Source organism: Phasianus colchicus, chromosome 16, assembly GCF_987193195.1.
Source record: "Phasianus colchicus chromosome 16, bPhaCol1.hap1.1, whole genome shotgun sequence".
In the NCBI taxonomy this organism is placed as follows: Eukaryota; Metazoa; Chordata; class Aves; order Galliformes; family Phasianidae; genus Phasianus; species Phasianus colchicus.
Genome location: NC_143451.1, coordinates 11293980 through 11306077, shown reverse-complemented (window position 1 = coordinate 11306077; position 12098 = coordinate 11293980). Strand labels below are relative to the sequence as shown.

General features: G+C 41.0%; 1 protein-coding gene across 4 annotated transcripts in view; it reads left to right on the top strand.

Moving 5' to 3' along the window:
* Window positions 1-12098, top strand: part of EPN2 (epsin 2) — a 40272-nt gene that overhangs the window by 1940 nt on the left and 26234 nt on the right. For 2 of the 4 annotated variants that reach the window (XM_031606589.2, XM_031606590.2), the window contains exon 2: window positions 1582-1665. The exons of the other annotated variants lie outside the window; for them this stretch is intronic. The gene's annotated coding sequence lies outside the window, so the exon portion shown is untranslated. The remainder of the gene's footprint in view (window positions 1-1581; window positions 1666-12098) is intronic. 4 annotated transcript variants of the gene reach the window in all.

The window sequence follows — 12098 nt, the reverse complement described above, 5'->3', positions numbered from 1 at the left end:
CCAGTGCAAGCAGTGCTGTACAATGCAATGCGTGTGGATGAATTGTGCTTGTACTGAGTGTGTTGTTATTTAAATAACTGGTTAATCATGCTAATTGTGTTCCAGCTGTCAGCCATTTGATTGCTTCAAAACTTGGAGCTTTTAAGAAGCCTCAAATCTTGGATCACTGCTGCGAAATGCCAAAGGCCTAATTTGTTACTTCAGAAAAATGCTGATAATCTTGATAGAGGAATTGGCTTTTTTTTTTCCTTCCTCCCAAGGAGTAATTAAATTTTAATGTCTTAGGAGAAATATCTTACTGATTAGCTATGATGTGCATGATGCTGCTCCTGTGTAGGATGGGGAAATGAGTGTTGCTTTTGTCTGGTCAAGAATATAACACACTCTGAAACCTTTGTGCAATGACTGGTACTCAGGAAACAACTTTCCAGTCTTCCAGTGCCATATTCGCAGAGTACTAAATTGTCTCTTGGGATCTTGCTAATAGAAAATGAAAGGTGTCTGGTTTGTATGAATGCCTGTAATGTTCTTTTTCCACTTTGTCTTGCTCTGATCTGTGCAGGGAAAGTATTGAAATGTACCAGTATCCTGCTGTCTTAAGTGCTTCAAAGAGCAGTGTTTTTTGTGCATTTCAGTAGCCTAGCTGCTCATTAAGAAAGCATGAGACACTGTGGAGGAGAACAACATGTATGCTGTCCTCTGGAATAAAACCTTTTAGGTCTAATTGCAGGTCTGCTAGCATTGATATATGTCAGTTTGGTTACATACTGGTATGTGCTGAATAGCAGACCTTAAAATCTCAGAATTAATCAGTTTTGGTGGCTGGTATGGAATTGCTTTCCTTTCCCATGAGGAAAAAAAAAAAAGAAAAATAGAATGCTTGTATAACAGAATAAATGAATTGGGAGGCTGTAAGCTTCAGGATGGATCTAGAATTGGATGGCCATAGCAGCTGAGCCTCTTGGGAAGTGATGTAGGAGGCAGAAAGTTACAGAAAAGCTGTTACTGCGTGTTTACCAGTTTGCCTGTAGCAATATTGCTTTGGGTTTGGTAGACTTCGTGGTGGTGGTCTATACTGTGATCAGGCAAACTAGTTTGGAAGTAATTAGAAGTTTGGGGCAGTTTCTAAGTAGGAGGTAAATTAAATTACTGAGGTTGAGTTCCTTTGGGCTGTACTGAATGTGTTCAGAGTTACCACCTGAAGTTCAATGCATATAAATATTGGAATTTATGTGAGCGATTATACCATTAGAAAATGGATGTAAAAGTATTTTGTGTTTTTTAGTCCCAGTGCCATTGGCAACTGGAAATGTTTATCAGAATTTGATTTTTAGTTCACCTTTATGCATTTTTTATGTGGAAATATTACTTGGAATATTTTCAGTAATACTATGTTTAGTGAAATGCTTTTTCCTTTATAGATAACTGTTAGCTCATTCTTTTATACGGTTACAAAAACTAATCTTAAAAATAGATCCCAGCATCAATGCTCTGCACTGCGTTAATTGTTAATAGTGTATATATCTGTTTTCATGTCACCCAGGGCTGTTAACATAAATGTCTCTAACTGTTCCTTCCCAGCTTGTTCTGGAGGTCAGGCTTGGTCTGCTCACGCCGCTCATGCCTTGCCCTGCCTACCGACCTGGCAACGACTGCTCTTTTCAGGTGGGAAACTGGAGCACAGTGCAGAGCTCTGGTATGAGCAGGTCCCAGCTCCCGGAGCTGTTTACATCTCAGGCTCTCTACATCTTGGCTTTACAGTGGCTTTACAACTGGCTGCATACAGTTCTCCAAAATCTGACGCTGTACTTGTGTTGTCCTGGTGTATGCAGTTTATTTTCATTTTATCTAATAGCTCTTCCACAGTTAGGAATACAGCTCCCTGAGCTGTCTGAAGTAATTAGTGGGAATTCTGGTGCAAGACCTTGTGATACATGCAGTTCCCTTCCATGTTGCTGACTGCTCCTGTCTTTCCTCTAAGTGCTGTTTTATTAATGCAGCCTCCACTTGCTGAATCTTCAATCATGTACCAGTATAATAAATACTACATTTACAAGGCATGGTAAAATGGTTCTGGAGGGTGATCCAGATGGGATGCAGTCTGCTTCTGTGGAAGTGGTACAAACCCATCTTTTGTCTTCCAGGCTTCTATCTCAGTGCACTTTCTTGCCCTCATGATTACCTTGCACTTTGCACACATACACCCATTTTATTGCTTATTTAAATAGATGTCCTGGTTCCTGTCTCTCCTGGGGTGATGTGCACGTTCACCATGGCTTAGTTATGATCACCTTTAGACCCAATATTTTGTGGTATGGTTTTTTCCAATGGAAATTTCTGCTCTTACAGTAAAATATTAACCTGTGAATCATTTACTTTTTTTATGCTTATAATGTTATCACTTAATATTTTTACAAATTAATTGATACTGTTTGTTTGTTTGTTTAAATTGTAAAGCTGCTTGCTAGTTTAAAAACATGCTGGGAACCTTTACCTGAAGATGTTTTATGTCCAGTCCACAGGATAGAATCAGAATACCCTTGTCAGTTGTTCAGTGTAGCAGTAGCTGAACTTGTGGGCAGTTTGTGGGCCTGCTGTTCTAGAAATGACAGCTTAGAGATGGGCAGTGAATTCTGAGGGCCGTAGTTAAACGCCACATCTGTCCCTCCTGAGAAACCCAGTTGCCAGACATTGAGTTAACCTTGATTGAAAGGATGTTCTTGCAGTTCTGAAGGTGTCACATCATAAGGTAATGTCTCCAAAATCAGACTGGTAGTTTTCATTACTTAAGAAGCAGAAACCTAGGTAGAGTGAGCTCTGTACTTCAGTTTGCTGTCCTGTTCAGTTGGGTTGAGCTTTGCTAAGGAGAAATCTCCCAATGCCCATGCAAGCTGAAGGCGTGAGGTGGGTGATGGATGTTAATGATGATAATGATGTTAGGGATGTCCTTTAGTTTTTTCTTGGTTTGAACTTATGTTAATTTCTAGACTTAACATCAATTTCTGAACCTTTACCAGGGCAGTGGTCTTTTCCTAGCTTTACTAGAACAAAGACATTTTAAGAATTTTCATAGAGAATTGTGTAATCTTATTACAACTGTTCCTGTTTAAATCACTTCCTTGTACTTAAATAACAATCTGTTGCCAGGTATTTCATGATTGTAGTTTTTGTCAGATGCAATTTATCCCCCCCTGTGTTTCTGTTATATTTTTTTCTGATTGTGCAACCCTTAGGTTGGCAAACAGTTTCTTTCCTAAACAGTTCTTCTGACTTCATGGGGACTGATTGCATGAGTAATTGCTCACTAGTGTAAGGGTTGCACAGTTCACAAATAAGACCTTTGTTTGTAGGACCTCATGGACAAAACCCACAAAAATAATCAGTATACAGTCCTGATATTCCTCAGGGAAAGGCAAAACAAAGTATTTTTAAAAACAGCTTCCTCCCTTGAGACGCAGCCATGAAAGACTCCCTCAGACATCTTTCCTTGCAGATAAGAAGTCTGTACTGGAGTGGTTAGTTGTGTGTTGCTAACTGGGTGAGCTGACTTGAGCAATGTTTGGGTTTGACCATTCTCCTGATTTTTATGTAGAAGCAGTCAAGATTTTCTCAGCCTGTTCTGTTGACCCAGTTGCTGGTGCTGTTGCCTTTCTGCTAAGATGCAACTCTGCACAGGGATAAGGCTTGTGACTACAGCAGGAAGACGCAGCTGTTTGATCCAGCTGGTTCCCTAACCCTATAAAATCAGCAAAAACTTAAGATCATTAAATCATCCTTCTGTTGTAAATAGAACTTGTGATGTGCCTGCCTGCCCTCTGACTGATGGCCAAGCACCCTGTCCCTCTATCATGTGGTGTATGTGAAGGAAAGCACTCGAATTATTATTTGAAAAACAGAACATCAACACTTTTAATTATTCAGCTAGTTAATTAATCAGTGAAACACGTTACCATTTGGTGACGTTGCTGCAGCATGAGGAGTTATGTCTGTTTGGGGAGAGGCTGGAATCCTGCATTTCCAGCAGTGTGAAGATCCAGGGGAGATGTGGTGAATCTTCACAGCGCTCCTGCCCAGGTATTTGGTCACTTGATGCAAAAGCCATTTGAAAGCATGAGACTCGCATCTGTTATCTGTGATAAAACGTTTGCCTTCTGAGTGCATGCTGGCTTATTGCATGGTTTTATGATTGTTTCTTGTAATACTGTGCTTCTTGCAGTGATTCTCTTTTTTTTTTTAATGGCTTGAAATGCTTATTGATGATGAGAAGTGTTGCTATATTGTTGCTGCTGTTGTTGAACAAAGGTCAGAAAAGTTACACTTTGGCTACCAGCTTGGGAGAGCGTTTCTCAGAAACCAAAGATAATGCCTCTGGAGGAATGTGCTCAGATAAACAGTGTGGCACCAAGTGCTTCCCTTGTTAGGAGCATGCAAACAAAGATTGGAAATCAATATTTAACATTGCAGGTGCAGTCATTGAGAATGTCTGTCATTTTCTCCTGTTATATTCTGAAAGCACAGATTTCTGTGTGCTGCTCAGAAGGACGTTGTGTTGGACTGCCGTTACACGTCCCACTTTTTCAGTCCTTTTTCATCAAAAGAACTGCTCTCTGAGGGTGTTTTGGATGCTTGGATGATGTGTTTAAAAGATACTTGTTTGTGTGCTTGTAGCTCTCTTGGAAAGAGTTAATGAAGAGGCAACGTACAGAAAGCTTTGTAACAGGTCTTGTTTGTTTGTTTTAGAATTCTTGAATTTTAGGGAAAACAGAGGATGAATGTTTTTGTGACAACAAAATCACTTCAAAACTCACTTTTAAACTTTTATTTCAGAGAAACACTGAGGTATATAATGAAAGGATGTGAGGGTGTTTTTTTAGTCTGCTGAACTGCTGTAGTGTTGCATTTAAACTTTACAAATCACTGCTCCTTTTGTGAGACACGGAGGCACACTGACACGTCTGGAGAGGCACTCTGACACGTCTGGCTTTCTGTGTGTTTGACAACGTGGGGAATAATCTCCTTTGGCCTCGCCTGCTGCTTAAAGCACACTGAACAGCATAACTGACATTTCTGTGTCTGTCTGTGTAAGAGCCTCCTCTTACATCTCATTTCCCGATAATATGAATACGTGATGCCTCCAAGAGAGTACCTATGGGTGCTTTCAAAAGCAGAACATGGTACATATCTGCAACATGCAGTGCTGAGGAGTGCTGTGTGTGGTGGTAATTCTGTGCTGACACTGCAGGCTGCTGAAGCACTGAAGATAACAAGAAGGACCGATTGTTTTGTCGGTTGCCTTCATTATCCCATTTTTAATATGCTTCCTGAGGGGGTTTCTGTTCTGAGGTTATGGCCCAGATGGTGCAGAGCACACAGTGTGTGCTTCCACGCTTTGGACGTGAGGGGTCTGTGGGGCTGGGCTGGTCTCTTGCAGTCGATGCCAAAAATAACATGTAGGGCTTTGGTACTGTTAGCTTACCAGGTGTAAGTGAAGGAAACGTGCTTGAACATCCTGAATTCAGCGTCTTTGTTGTGTGCGTGCCGGCACAGAGCTGCGTCTGGATGCCTTGGGACAAAGCCAGAGTTTTCAGCTTTTTTTTTTTTTTTTTTTTGGTGTGTGTGTGGATAGTGTATATAATGCATAGTGGCTTTTCCTGTCTCTGGAAATGCTGATCTTTGGTTTTATTTTAAGAAGGGATTTCTTTTTTTTTCTAATTCAGAAGAAAAATAGACTTCAAAGGAGGAGGAAAATCTGTTTTGTTTTTTTTTTTTTCTAGTTTGTGCTTTATAGAAAGGCTTAAATACACCATCAAAACTTGCACTGTGCTTCCCTTCCAACCTCAGAGCACAGAACCTGAGCAGATGAAGGTGGGTGATGTCCAGGGCCCCGCAGGGGTGCAGTGCAGTGTGTGATTCCACTGGGTCCCTTCCATTTCAAGGGGTTCTGTGGTTCTGTGATTTTAAATGCTGTGGAGCCTGTGCTCTGTGAGTCTCTGCTTGCATTTTTCTTAAACTGCTATTAAAATACAGTATCTTTTCCATTTTCTCCTTTCATGGGAAAGCAGAGTAAAGGAGAATTAAGCACCGCCTGCTGCTTACATGCTAAATAGATGCAAATAGAGTCCCCTCCCTTACTGTTGCATCCTTTCTCCTTATGGGTTGCCACATTGTTATGATTAAAGCAGTTCCATGGCCAACTCCCAACCTGGAGGGCAGGTGAGAGGAAAAGTCCCTGATTGCAGCTCAGCTATTAACATATCTTTTGGAGTTTGTAATGTCACCTTTTTGCAGAAAACAAGGTGCCAGGAGCTTCAGAGAGCAGTGTTGTCAGAAAGGCAGACATCAAAGTGGAAAGAAAAGATGAGTTTATTTAAAATATAGTAAAAAGACTTAAAACATTCATGCTAACCTATGAGAGCTATTAAAAATTTTAAAAAGCCTTTGAAGCTGAGCATTAAAGATTTAATAGTATTAATTGAACTAAGCTGTGGGAGTTAAGGATATGTAGACACATGTGTAAGTGTATGTATTCTAAGGCATTATCTACATTAAGGAAGCTGAGCTACTGAAGTGTGGAGTTAATTGTACTCAGTTTGTGAAGGCTACCTTAACAAAACACTGCTTATTCTGGGCCTTAATTAAGAGTAGATACCATAAAAACTGAAAGTGTAAACAAAAGTGCAATATACCAACTATCATTTATAAACCTGCTGTGAGACAGAGAATACCAGACCTGGCAGACCTGACAAGGCAAAACAAGCAAGGTAGTTTCTAATGTACACTTTGAAGATCATTTTATTTCTTAACATTGTTAAGTCTGACTTGTAATTTTTGTTTTAAAGAATAGACACCATTTCCTTTCACTGTTATGAGAACAATAACTTAATACTGCTCAGTACTCAGTAATCTGGTTCCTCTTACCTGTGATGCTTTACCTTTAGTCCTAGCCATGGGTATGGGAATTTTGGTAGTCCTGCTTCCATGTTTGTTGGCAGTGTGTTTTCCCTGAAGACCAGCTGACTGGGGAGATGTTTGCTTTTTGTGTGTTTAGAACTTAGCACTGTTGGGACTACTTGTTGCTGGAAGGAGGTGGTCCCTCCCTGGCTTTGTAAATAGCTAGCAAGGAAAAGCTGGATTTGGATCTGTAGCATGCTTAACAATTGCAGTGCTAGCCTGGTGTTGATGGAACCATACCATCAAACCATGGTTGCTTTTAGTTTTGTTTTCATTTATAACCTGAGAACTATTCTAAAGACTTAAATGACTCCCCTGCTAGCAAGCAGGGGAAAGCCAGGTCCGTATGTCATTTACTGGAAAATGAGCAATGAAAGCTGCTTGCAGGTGTCCAGGTGGTCTGGTGGAGGCAGCTGATGTCCAGGGGCGAGTGGGAGCAGACAGATTTCATTGGCACAGCAGTGCTGTGTGTAGGGACACAGCCAGCCTTGTCAAGAGGGATAACAGGATTGAGGGTGATCTCAGTACATTCATTTTTCCTCCTTCAGGAAGATGGTTGCTGACAGCACAGGGCGGGTTGTTTGAGCTTTTCTTGCTGCAAATGTAGTTACTAAATGATTCAGCATGATCCTGTACCCACGCGTTTTAGCAGTATTGATGAATTCATTACCCTTCTGTTAGCTGATGGATGTTAATGGGCTAGAATGTCTGCTGTGCATTCAAACTAGATGGAATGCTCTCGAAAAAAAAATTAGAAAATGGAGTGGGTGAGTTTTTAAGTCACTTTCTTGTTCTGTTTATAAATCTGGAGAGAGAGAGTGCATGCATTAAAGGTAGTTAAAAGAATAATCCACAGGGCAGTTCAGGCAGCCATGGCATGCACAGAAAGTGGTATTACATGGTGAATGTACTTAAAACCAACACAACAACAACAAAATGAAAATCATGTCTTAAGCTATAATCAAATGCATCTGAATTACCAGAGGTTTGACTTTTGTATTACAAGTACTGTGTATTGTCCTCTACCTCTGGGGCTCCTTACAGGGTATATGGAGCCCTAAGGACATGAACAGAACTGCTCAAGGCAGAGTATCAAAACCGGGGGTTATAACGTGTGCTCTGCACAAGCTGACTGCAAGAAAATGCCCTTTAATAATGAAACAGGTGCAGATGCTTTTTAGTAACAAGTCTTTGTCATCCTCTGTGTGAAGAGCAAGCTAACTCCCACTCATTTTCCATCTAAGTGTCCAGAATAGGTAGAGAGTAGGTAGAGTATTGATGCTGTAGGATAGACTCAGAAGCGTGGAGCAATCACGATGACAGCTGAAAATTGGTGCACGTCTGCTGAGGAGAATGTGGGATTCTCTGGCATTTTCCAGGTAGATTTTTTTTTTTCCTAATTCCACAGTAATCAACAAAATAAGAATAAAGATAAAAACAAATATTTACATTTGGGAATAGGAGGATCCTTATCCTGAATGAAGCAAGTAGAAAGCTACAAATAGCATAATGAAGAAAAATCAAGGAGTCCTTATATTAGGTGGGCTGATTTCTGTTTGTCTTCCAGTGATTCACTTCCATCAAAGATGACCTTTATGTAGGTCAAAATCAGGATCTGAAGCAATGCAGAAGCAGACCAAAATGACTAATTAGCAGTGTTTGTGAATGCTGGTTCCTGCTAAGTGTAACCCAGCTTAAGTCAGACTGCAGACAGAGGAGCAGCAGCCTGGGTGCACGAAAAATATTTGGGATACAGAAAGTGTGTGGTGTGAAAATAATAAGGAGGAATAAGAGGGGAAAGATGGATGTGTTACAGGACAGATAGCTGAAATCAGTCTGTAGGAAGGATGGGACCGAGATTTTATGGTGCTGGCCCCTTTTTTTTCTTTTTTTTTTTTCCCCTTTTCAGTGGCTGTCTTCAACTTGAAACAAAGTGAATAAGTTTTACTGTTCTGGGTGGTAATGGAGGTTTCCCAGAAAATCCCCTGCTTGCAGTTCTTATGGTTACTGCTGAAGGCAAGTCCCAGGGCTCAGCTGCTGTCTTTGCAGCCATTAGGGCTTCCACATGCAGCTTTACCTTTTGCCTCATGAATTGTAGCTAGGGAGTGCTGTTGAAATGAATGTTACTTCCCTTGTTTGTATTTCAAATAATTCAAGTGACCTTGGGATTAATTCTGACCAAATCTGTTAGAAAACCCAGCTCCCCCCTGATCTTCTGATTTTTGGCCAAAGAAAAATCCATGCATGGAGAATTTTAGGTTATAAGTTTCCCTTTTATTGCAACTTAATTAGTCATGAGCATAAATCTGCATGTAGCTTAATGTTTTAGGCATGAAGTAACCTCACATTAACTATTGCCAGTTGTAGGTGAATTAAGTCCACGTCTTGATGTTTCAAGAGGAGTGTGCAAGTGTGGTGGCTGTGTCAGGTGGCACTTGAAGTTACATGTGAATGGGCACTGAAGAATGTGGCTAAGATACTAAATCAAGCATTGGGTTCTTTACAGGCTCCCATTCATGAAGGTAGCCAGTACACTTAGAAATGTTACCTGAGAAAAACGTAGCTGTGTCTTGGTTGTCTGAACAGTGATGGCTTTGCACATCTGTGTGTTCCTCAAAGAGTTCATTAGGAATTCATGCTGTAATGTAAAAGTATTAATTAGTCTCTCAGCTTCTAGCTGTGGTAACATGGAGAGTTAAACCAGTGTTCTTTCCTAATCTGTGTCATGATGAGTGTTTGCCTTTGGCCTATTGAATTTATTAATGTGGTTGCATGGCTGTGGTGTGTGGGTGGGGAGGAGAAACTGCTCATGGTGACGTCTGCTTTGTAGTAATGAAGTGCAAACCAAATTGAGCTAATGAGATCTTTGTGTAGTTGTAAGGAGCAAGTACCTTCCCCAGTGTGACATCTGGTGGGTAAGCTCGAATACATATATGAATATGGTTGTTGGTTGCATTCTAAAATTGTGATCGTATAAAAACTGAGGATGTAGCTCTCATTTTGTAGTCCTTCAGGCTTTTCCTTTGTACTACTTGCACTGCCCTGGTGGTTGAGCTGATTTGTCAGGCTCTGAGCTGCTGGGTGGAGGAGTGATGGCTTCCTTGCGGCTGGTGCCGGTCACCTGGTAAGCAGCCTGAGTACCAAGGCTGGGCTTCTGTAATCACTTATAATCTAAGGCACGTCCTCTGGCAAGAATATCAGATGTCTTCCTTCTCCCTTCCAAAATGAAAAGAGGGAAATGTCTCCCATTGTCTTTAATTCATTTGAAAACACTGCTCAGCGTTGCTGGTAAACTGAATTTACTTCAAATTATTGCCCTTTTCTAAGGCATGCATTGGGTGATTATTTTTTTCTTCTCTAATTGTGAGAATCAGTGATGAAGTCCTTTCATTCAAGTGGGTAATCCCCAGAGAACAAACTCCTTTTGAGAGGTTGGGTAGGTATTTTCACTGCCTTGTTGCATTAATTTGCATTTCTGATTCAGTGCGTAAAGACTTGACCTTATGCTGTTTGGTAATTCTGCAATATTCTGTTACTCATTACACACCCGGTACTTGCTGTATTACTGGTGGAAAATAAACTGTGGTCTGCTGCATAAAATGAAGCCAGTACTGTCGATGACACTTGACCTAACTGTAGAAGGAGGAATGTATTATTCTAAAGAGATGTTGTCAAAGCTTGTAATCCTAAAATTAGACCTCCAGCGTTGGTCAGATTTGGATTGTTGCAGTGGTTTGCACGGCTCTCGCAGGGGCGAACTTGAGAGCATCAGTGGGGCTGGATAGCTGTACTTCAGCAAAGCCAGATGTGAGCCACTGCAGAACTAGTGCTGGCAGGTGCTGTGCTCTTGTCCCTGGGTTTCTGCTCTGTGCCTCCTTTTTGTAGGCTGATGTGCGAGCTGAGCTCTCTGTTCAGCTTTGCCTTCCTATATTAGGTAGGCTTGTAGTAAGAAAAGGTGGTAAAAGAGTAGAAGCAACTGAAGGCAAATTTGTGTCTGTAAATCTGCGTTGTGGCTGGGTGACTGCGAAGGCTGGACTTGGCACTGCTGTGCAGTCAGTGCAGAAACTAACCTTGGGCTTCATGAATATGCATGGTTTGAAGGAGGGTATCTATCAGTATTAACTCTTGATTTAAAGAAATCATTCGGCCACCTGCTGTCTGTGAAAGCTGGGCTTGTTCTCTCATTTGTAAAAGGGAGTGGAAGGCTTCCAAAACTTTTAATTTTGAACCATTTCCTTTTCTCAGGAATTAAACTGAGGGGAGGACAAGCGTTTAAACTGTATAAAATGGAAATCAAACCTTTCTTCTGGAGATCAGGCTGTTCTTCAAACCATTTGCCAATCTGTGTTTATAATTCATTTCCTAAATAAGCGAAGGAAGGACATTGATGGTAATTTCAGTGTCTTCATTTTACTGCCTTATTCACATGAATTGCTGTTTTCTCTGCTGTATAACAGCAAGAGAGAGCTAATAAGTGTGCTGCTTGTTGGCTCATCTGCGCAGTACCAAGCTTCCTTGCTTCTCTCCCAACTCTTCTTTCAGCCTTTGCAACATACAGTTGTCCCTCTTCCTGTTTGGTTTTGGGAACAATGTTTGTATTACAGTAGGATATTACACTGTGGGCAGTCTGGTGATATTTTTTTGGTCATCCAGTTGTTCCGTAAGAATTATTTATAAATAGGGAAATGTTTTGTGAACCGAGTTTGAGAATTTCTTTAGCAGTGTGGAATCCAGTGTAAGAAAAATGTCATAGAATCACAGAATCATTCATGTTGGAAAAGACCTCTCAGGTCCCCATGTCCAACCAATCCCCCCATGCTCACTGACCACATCCCCAAGTGCCACATCTCCACAGTCTGGAGCACGTCGAGGGCTGGTGACCCCATCACTCTCTGGGCAGCAGTGCTGGTGTCTGACTGCTCTTTCAGAGAAGAATTTTTTCCTAAATATCCAACCTGTTTTTGCTGTCATTTTTTTTTCTGGGTTATTGTGTGGCTGAATTTCACATAAACGTTTTTACTCTGTTCATTTATCAACGAGTTCTGGTTCCCATGTGTGGCAAATAAGGCTTTCTAAAAGCACAGTAGTTTTGTCTTTGTACACATGACAAGCTACCATCAGTAAAGCAAGATGGGAATTTACAGTGC